The sequence below is a fragment of the Pongo abelii genome, chromosome X (assembly GCF_028885655.2).
Source record: "Pongo abelii isolate AG06213 chromosome X, NHGRI_mPonAbe1-v2.0_pri, whole genome shotgun sequence".
Taxonomy (NCBI): domain Eukaryota; kingdom Metazoa; phylum Chordata; class Mammalia; order Primates; family Hominidae; genus Pongo; species Pongo abelii.
Window position 1 is genome coordinate 54821902 of NC_072008.2, and position 9031 is coordinate 54830932.

Below are 9031 nucleotides of genomic sequence, written 5' to 3' on the forward strand. Positions count from 1 at the left end.
TCCAAGCTTTTATGGTTCTCTTCTTTCTCAGGAACACTGATTATTCTTATGTTTGGTTGTTTAACATAATCCCAGACTCCTTGGAGACTTTGTTCATATTTTCTTATTCTTTTTTTCTTTGTCTTTGTTGGATTAGGTTAATTCGAAGACCTTGTCTTTGAGCTCTGAATTTCTTTCTTCTACTTGTCCAGTTCTATTGCTGAGACTTTCCCAGAGCATTTTGCATTTCTAAAATTGTGTCCAAACTTTCCTGAATTTTTGACTGTTTTGTGTTTAAGCTATCTATTTCTTTGAATATTTCTCTCTTCAATTCTTGTATCATGTTCTTGGATTTCCTTGCATTGGGTTTCGTCTTTCTCTGGTCCCTCCCTGATTAGCTTAATAACTAACCTCCTGAACTCTTTTTCAGATAAATCTGGGACTTCTTGGTTTGGATCCATTGCTGGTGAACTAGTGTGATTTTTTGTTGGGTGTTGAAGCGTCTTGTTGTGTCATATTACCAGGGTTGGTTTTCTGGTTCCTTCTCATTTGGGTAGGCTCTGTTAGAGGGAAGGTCTAAGGCTGAAGGGATGTTCCCTTGATGTATTAGTCTCCCCCTTTTCCTATGGATGTGGCTTCCTATGAGTCGAAATGCATTGAATGTTGTCTGTCTTCTGGGTCTAGCTACCCAGCGAATCTACCTGGCTCCCGGCTGGTACTGGGGGTTGTCCGCAGAGTCATATCATGTGAACATGAACCATCTGTGGGTCTCTCAGCTGTGTATACCAGCGCCTGTTCCTGTGGAGGTGGCAGGGGCGGGGTGGGGGGTGTGCAATAGATTCTGTGAGGGTTCTTAGCTTTGTTGGTTTAATGCTCTTTTTTTGTGCTGGTTGACCTCCTGTCAGGAGGTGGTGGTTTCCAGAAAGCATCCACTGTAGTAATATAGACAGGGACCAGCAATGGGCAGGGCCTTAAAACTCCCAAGATTATATAACCTTTGTCTTCCACTACCAGGGTGGATAGGGAAGGACCATTCAGGTGGGAGTGGGGCTAGGTGTGTCTGAGCTCAGACTCTCCTTGGGTGGGTCTTGCTGTGGGTCTGTGGGGGATGGAGGTGAGATTCCCAGGTCACTGGAGTTGATTACCTAGGAGAATTATGGCTGCCTCAACTGAGTCATGCAGGTTGTCAGGGAAGTGAGGGAAGGCCAGCAGTCACAGATCTCACCCAGCTCCCAGCAAACGAAGGGCCTGTCTCATACCCACCATGTCCCCACAACAGCCCCAAGTCTGTTTCCAGGCGGAGGACATGACAGGCTTGAAAACTTGCCCCCGGCTAGTCACCTTCCAGCTGTGATAGAAAAGGGCTTGGTTCTTCCCCTGCTTGTGGAGTCTGCACACTGGATTTGCGCCCTCCCATGAGTTCTGATCAGGAGGCTTCTTGCCTGTTCAAATTGTTACAAAGTTCATCTAGAGATTTCCTTCTCCCTGTGGAGCTTTACCCCCTGCTCCTCTGGTCACCATCCCGATGGATCCCTGTGGTGCCAGGCAGGAATAGCCTGTGAGGCTATTCCTCACAGCCAGCTCCCCAGGCCTTTCTGCTGCTTCCTCTACCCCTATATTTCACTCGGCTCTCTAAATTGACTCAACTCCAGGTAAAGTCAGAAACTTGTCCTTCAAACAGACCTTCAGCTTCTCCAGTGGGAGTGTGTGTTCAGGAGAGGAGGGTCTCCCTTTCCCACTTCAGCTGTTTGGGCACCCACAGTATTTGGGGTGTCTCCCGGGTCCTGCAGGTGCAGTCTGCTTCCTTCAGATGGTCTTTGGGTCCTCTTGGGATTGCTGGTTTGTTCTTGCAGTTGATCTGGAGCTGAAATTTACAACGTGAGCTTCCACAAGCTGCTCTGTCCAGAGCTGCAATCTAATCCTACCCTCTGTCTGCCATGATTGCCAAACACCTGAAACTAGTTTAAAGTGTCCTCTTCAGTGGCACTACTGTGCAACTACTCCATCTATCTAGTTTCACAACATTCTCATCACCCCAAAAGAAAACCCTATTACCATCAAGAAATCAATTCCCATTCCCCACTTCCCCAGCATCTGGAAACTACCAATCTACATTCTTTTTCTATGCATTTATCTGTTCTGAATACCTCATATTAAATAGAATCATTAAATATGTGATCTTTTGTGTTTAGCTTCTTTCACTTAGCGTAATGATTTTGTGGCTCATCCATGTTGTAGCATGTATCAGTTTTTCATTCCTTTTCATGGCTGAATAATATTTCATTGTAAGTAAATACCACAGTTTGTTTCTCCATTCATCTGTTGATGGACATTTGGGCTCTTTCCACCTTTTGGCTATTGTGAATAGTGTTGCTATGAACATACATGTACATGTATTTGAGTACTAGTTTTCATTTCTTTTGGGTAAATACCTAGGAGTGGAATTGCTGGGTCATATGGCAACTCCATGTTTAACTTTTAGAGTAACTGTCAAACTGTGTTTCACAGCACCTTATATGTGTACTTTACAATAAAAAAATTTTAAAAACCCAATGAAAGGCTGGAGATGTTGATGGAGTTAACTGGAGATGAAGTCTTCCCCTTTATCTCTACTAAGTATTTCCACCTCTGCTTTTCATCTAGTCTGTGCATTTTCTTTACCTTCGAAAACAGATGAAGGGAATTTTCCCAGAAGCCAGTACTTACTTTCTTTTTTTTTTCTTCTGAGACAGAGTCTCACTCTGTTGCCCAGGCTGGAGTGCTGTGGCGCAATCTCAGCTCACTGCAATCTTTGCCTCCCGGGTTCAAGTGATTCTCCTACCTCAGCCTCCCGAGTAGCTGGGATTACTGATGCCCACCACCACTCCCAGAAGCCAGTACTTCTGAATCCCAGGAGAAGCCTGTGTCAACAGCTTTTCTGAAACCTGGAAAATATAACTGAAAAAGTAAAATATTTCCAGCAAGCATTTGTTATGTGCCAGGCAGTCTGTTAGCTGTTTCACGGATGTCATCACTTTGAAACTAATCAACTCTCCTGTGATTTTAATATTATCATGGTTTCAGTTCGTCTCTCTTGTGGTATCTAGCACAGAGCTGGAGGAACTCATTGAATGATATGGCTGGATAGGCAAGAGGTGGTGAATAAGAGGTTCAGTGTTCTCTGGGCACAGTGAGAAGGTCTGGCAAGGGCAATGCCCGCCATATGGGCACCACAAGCAGGCTACAGAAAGGGTTCTTCTTCAAACTGATATTCTTTAAATATTTGTTCAGCATTTATTTGGCAGGAGAAAGGAAAAACCAATTTTTTAAAAATAAAAATTGCATACCTTTCTGCATGTTCAAAATAAGGAACATATTATATGTACCAAACAGCATAATATTTTAACTTATTTGGAATTGCCTTTCATTTCATGGTTTTTCCATTTCTTGTAATTGGAGTGCGTTAGTCACTCACACTCACTAAGGGGAAAAGTAACTAACTGCCCGTGGATAGAGACAGGAAGTCTTGTTTAAATATATTTGAAAAGTATTTTGGCAAAATTATTTCTACTTTTAAGTAGTTTTTGTTCCTGTTTTAGTTTTTTTTCCCCCTGAACCTAGCAACTCCTTAACAGGCACATTAAAATATTTTTATTTTGATAATAAACTAGATGACTTGTTGTAGACCGCCTTACACTGTGCATTATTCAGTTTTAGGCTTTGAGAGTAAGGCTACTGCTAACCCTGGCTCCTTCTCCCCAAGTCAGCTGGATAGTGTTAGCCTCAGGGCCTGGGGGGTATGAGTGTGCACAATTGCAAAAATATTCCATAAATAGTATGAGCTTGTAAGGGGTTTGTTACTATTGTGTTTATTTCCATGTCAGTTAACTTTGGTAGAGAGGATGGGACCAATTTTTGCTTCACCAGTTAGTTGAGAAGTTTCTTATAGAAATCTGAGTTAATTAGCAGAGATTTAATCCCATGATATTGTTTCCTTTTGTGTAGTGGGAAGCAACTGGCTAACTGGTCCACTACTTAAACTGGCTTGTTATTTGTGTGGGAAAAGGAAAAGGTCATTCTTAACCAAGAAGGAGGCTGTTCTTTAGATTTCAAGTCCATGTGCCAAGAATCTGGGGAAAGAGAAAACTTCTGTGCTTGTGCCTGGATCCCATCCCCTTCTGTTTCTTCAGCTACTTCACCAATTATCCCTTTCTTTTCAGAAGTTTCAACTTACCTTCTATTAGCATTGGAGGATGTTCAATATTTTTCCATTGGAAAAAGGAAACCCACATCCCTTTGGCTACTTCCCCATAACCCTTCTCCTTCACACAAAACAATTTCTTGAATGAGTTGTCCACACTTATGTTTCCTCACCTTTTACCCACTCATCAACCCACTGTGATTTGGCTTTTCCCTCTGCCCCTCTACTATAATTGCATCTACCACCATCAACCAACTATCTCTTACTTGTTAAATTCAGTGGCTTTTAGCTGTGTTTTCTCTCTCCTTGTCACCACATTTATCTCTGTTGACAATTTCCCCCCCCCGCTAGAAACTTACTCTGGCTTTCAGAAACTTCTCTGGTTGCTGGGGTCTGAATGTGTACTCCCTTCCCGCAAATTCATATGTTGAAACCTAACCTCCAAGGTGATGGAATTAAGAGGTAGAGCCTTTGGGAGGTGATTAAATAATGAGGAGACCTCATAAATGGGATTAGTACCTTTATGAAAGAGGCCTGAAGGATCTTGTTTGCCTCTTCCACTGTGTGAGAACACGGCTAGAAATCACCATCTATGGGGAATGAGCCCTCACCAGACACTGAAATTGCCAGCACTTGGATCTTGGACCTCTACACCTTCGGACCTGTACAAAATATGTTTCTGTTATTTATAAGCTATCCAGTTTATGGTATTTTGTTGTAGCAGCCCAAACAGACTAAGACACTGATTCTCCCACTATTCCAATGGGTCTCTTTCAGTCTTCTTCATGGGCCTTTCTCAGTCTCTTTTATATATTCTTTTCCTTCCTATTCTCTAAATTTGAGTACTTTAAAAAAATTTAGCTCTCAGTTAAAAAAATCTCATTTATTCCCCTGGCTTTCCCATGCTGGAGAGGCCACATATAGGAGCTGGCTTCAGTTATCATCTGTATGCTGATGGCTCCTAGATCTTTCCCTCTTGCTCATTCCTCCCTCTTGAGCTCTAGACATTTATATTTGAAGGCCTCCTGATTATCTGCCCTGGCAGTCTTGCAAGTATCTGAAACTCAACATATATTAAACTCTGCTTATCATCTTCATCCCCCTAGTCCTTCTAAACTTGCTCCTCCTCCTGGCTTTCCCAAGTCAGCAAATAGCCCCTCTCTCTGCTCAGTTATCCAAACAGAAACTTGAGCATCAGCCTAGAGTCAGCCCTTTCCTTCGAAGTCTTATTAATTTTCTCTTTTCAACAGATCCATGTTCTAGGTGATGTGGTAATCTTGCCTCTAGTCATTTTCCCTACAGTAAGATTGATCTTCTTGGAGTCTAGTTCTGATCACATGACTTCTATGCTCAAAAGTAAGCACTAGATCACAATAGAAAAATGGATAAAGAACACAAATAGACAATTCCCAGAAGAAACACAAATGGACTGGGCTGGGCATGGTGGCTCATACCTGTAATCCCAGTGCTTTGAGAGGCTGAGGCAGGAGGAGTTGGAGCCCAGGAGTTGGAGACCAGGCTGGGCAACGTAGTGAGACACCATCTCTACAAAAAAATTAAAAAAAAATTGCCAAACATGGTGGCATACACCTGTCATCCCAGCTACTTGGGAGGCTGAGGCAGGAGGATCCCTTGAGTCCAGGAGTTCAGGTCCATAGTGAGCTATGATTGTGCCATTGCACTCCAGCCTGGGTGGCAGAGTGAGACCCTGTTTAAAAAAAAAACCCACAAATGGGCAATAAATATCTAAGAAGGGGCTCAATCTCACTTATAATAAAAATTAAAGCACCATGATACCAGTTTTCACTTGCCAGATTTGCTAAAACCTAGGGTTAGTGAGGGGAAATGGATACTCATACACAGATGGTGGGAGTGTAAACTGGTAGAACCTTTTGGAGGCAATTTGGCAGCATGTATCAGAATATTAAGCATGTATACCCTTTGATGCACTTTTAGATTTTATTCTACAGAAATATACAAGTATGTGTGTATATATATATATATATATATATATATATATATATACACAAAGACATTTATTACATTATTGTTCACAATAAGGAATTGGAAATAATCTAAATATCAACAATGAAATTATTAAGTAATGGTATATACAACATATACATAAAATTACTAAGCTGCTTTTAAAAATAATAAAGTGTCTGTTTAACACGACATGGAAAGATGATGACAATTTATTAAGCAAAAAGAGAAAGTTTCACAATAGTATGTTAATCTCATTTCTGTAAATAATTATTTTTTGTTTATATAAAAACTTTTGGAAATATAGGTACAAACATTAACTGTGGGTGTAGGAGTTACAGGAGTAGGGAGGATGGGGGCTTATACATTCTGTTTTGCACAATTCTTTTTTTTTTTTTTAATTTTTAAAGACAAGGTCTCACTGTATTGCTCAGGCTGGTCTTGAATTCCTGGGCTTAAGCAATCCTCTTGCCTCGGCCTTCCAAAATGCTGGGATTATGGGTGTGAGCCACTGTGCCCAGCCTGTTTTACACACTTCTATACCCTCAATTGAGGATGTTTTGTTTCCTGAGGTAGAGATATGATATGGGGATGGAGTTAGGTGGGAAACAGATCTAGGGATATGGATGTTACCTGGTGCCAATTATAATCTGGGAAGTCCACAGAAAGACTGAGGCAGCCATTAGCATTGCTAGAGGATGATGCAGATTATAGTGAACCAGGCACTGGTACAAAGAAGTTAGATTTTTTGGGGTGCTATTCGCTAGCAGAAACATTAAGGCCCCAGGTTTTTTCCACCTTTCACTTGGCTATTTGAAATATGTCTGCCTGTTTTATTTATTTATTTGTTTTTATTTTTTGTGGGTACATAGTAGGTATATATAATAATGGGGTACATGAAATTTGCTGATACAGGCTTGCAATGTGTAATAATCACATCATGGAAAATGGGGTATCCATCCATTCAAGCATTTATCCTTTGTGTTACAAACAATACAGTTATACTCTTTCAGTTATTTTAAAATGTGCAGTTAAATTATTAGAGACCATAGTCACCCTGGTGTGCTATCAAATTCTAGATCTTATTCATTCTTTCTATTTTTATTTTGTACCCATTAACCACCCCAACTTCTCTCTCACCACCCCCCACACCCCCATTACCCTTCCCAGCTTCTGGTAACCATCCTTATACTCTCTCTCTCTGTGGGTTCAATTGTTTAATTTTTAGCTCCCACAAATAAGTGAGAACATGCAATGTTTGTCTTTCTGTGCCTGACTTATTTCACTTAACATAATGGCCTCCAATTCCATGTTGTTGCAAATGGACTGGTTCTCATTCTTTTTTAATGGCCAAACAGTACTCCATTGTGTGTATGTACCACATTTTCTTTATCCATTCATCTGTTGATGGACACTTAGGCTGCTTCCAAATCTTAGCTATTATGAACAGTGCTGCAACAGACATGGGAGTGCAGATATCTCTTCCTTATAATGATTTCCTTTCTTTTAAGTACATGCCCAGCAGCGGGATTGCTGGATCATATGGTAGCTCTATTTTTAGTTTTTAAAGGAACTTCCAAACTGTTCTCCATAGTGGTTGTACTAATTTACATTCCCACCAATAGTGTGTGAGGTTCCCTTTTCTCCATATCCTCTCCAGCATTTGTTATTGCCTGTCTTTTGGTTAAAAGCCTGTCTGCCTTTTTTGTAGGTGAGCTTCCTCATGTTTTCACAATGGCTGTCACAGCTCCAGACAACACATGAAGAAAGCTGTGTCCAAAGAATAAAGTGGACCTTCCTTTTTCTATGTTTCTTTTAAAGATCAAGAAAAACTTTTCTGGGAGAAAAACTTTATTAGTCAGAGTCCTGGCAGGAAACAGATCGCTACACAATGACAGGTTATCTTTTTCATAAATGGCTGCAGAAATCTCACTCATCCCACATACTTTAATACAATGAGACCTTATCATTTCCCCATTAAGAGGTGAAGTCAAGTTCTCCTCTCTTTGAATATGAGTGGGCTTGTGAATTTATCAGTCATTAGCGTATAGCAGAAATGATGGCTGTGTGACCTTTTAGGCTAAGTCATATAAAATGATGCAGCTTTTGCCTGATTAATTGGAACACTTATACTTGTAGCCCTGAGCTGCCATGTAAGAAGTCCAACTGAGACAGTCATGCTGTAGAGACCAAATGTAGAAACTCTGGTCAACAGCTCAGTTGAGCTCTTAGCTGACAAGCAGTATCGACTATAAGCCATTTGAGTGAGCCTTCTTGGACATCCAGTACAGTTAAGTTTTCAGATGACTGCAGCCCAAGCTGACATCTAACTACAACTGCAAGAAAGACCCAAAGAGAACATTTTCCACCTGAGCCCTTCCCAAATTCCTGACTCAAAAATTGTGAGAAAAATAAAATGATTGTTTTAAACCACTAAGTTTTGGGGTATTTTGTTACACATCACTAGTAATTGGAACACACACAGCCTGAGCAACATGGCAAAATCCCATCTGTACAAAAATTACAAAAATGAGCCGGGCATGATGGCCTGCACCCATAGTCCCAGCTACTTGGAAGGCTGAGGAGGGAGAATCGCTTGAACCCAGGAGGTTGAGGCTGTAGTGAGTTGTGCTCACCCCACTGCACTCCAGCCTGGGCAACAGAGAGAGGCCCTCTCTCGATAAAAATAAATAAATAATTGTAGGAAAATCATTTTGGATTTCCATCCACATCTCAGTTTTCATCACATGCACACCAGTTATCTTCCTTGGTGTAAAATGACAGGAACCATGTAAAAAATTATTGTATTCTTATCTGGTTGCTTTTTCAGCAGTTTCTCTTGTGGCACACATACATTTATACTTTAATTGCCTAATATAATCTCAACAT

At 41.0% G+C, this 9031-nt stretch overlaps 1 protein-coding gene across 4 annotated transcripts in view; it reads left to right on the forward strand.

Annotated features, from left to right (window-relative positions):
• GNL3L (G protein nucleolar 3 like) overlaps nt 1–8575 on the forward strand; it is a 91143-nt gene extending 82568 nt beyond the window's left edge. For all 4 annotated transcript variants that reach the window (XM_063721424.1, XM_063721428.1, XM_054544628.2 and 1 more), the window contains one exon: nt 7854–8575. The gene's annotated coding sequence lies outside the window, so the exon portion shown is untranslated. The remainder of the gene's footprint in view (nt 1–7853) is intronic.
• The last annotated feature ends 456 nt before the right edge of the window (nt 8576–9031 follow it).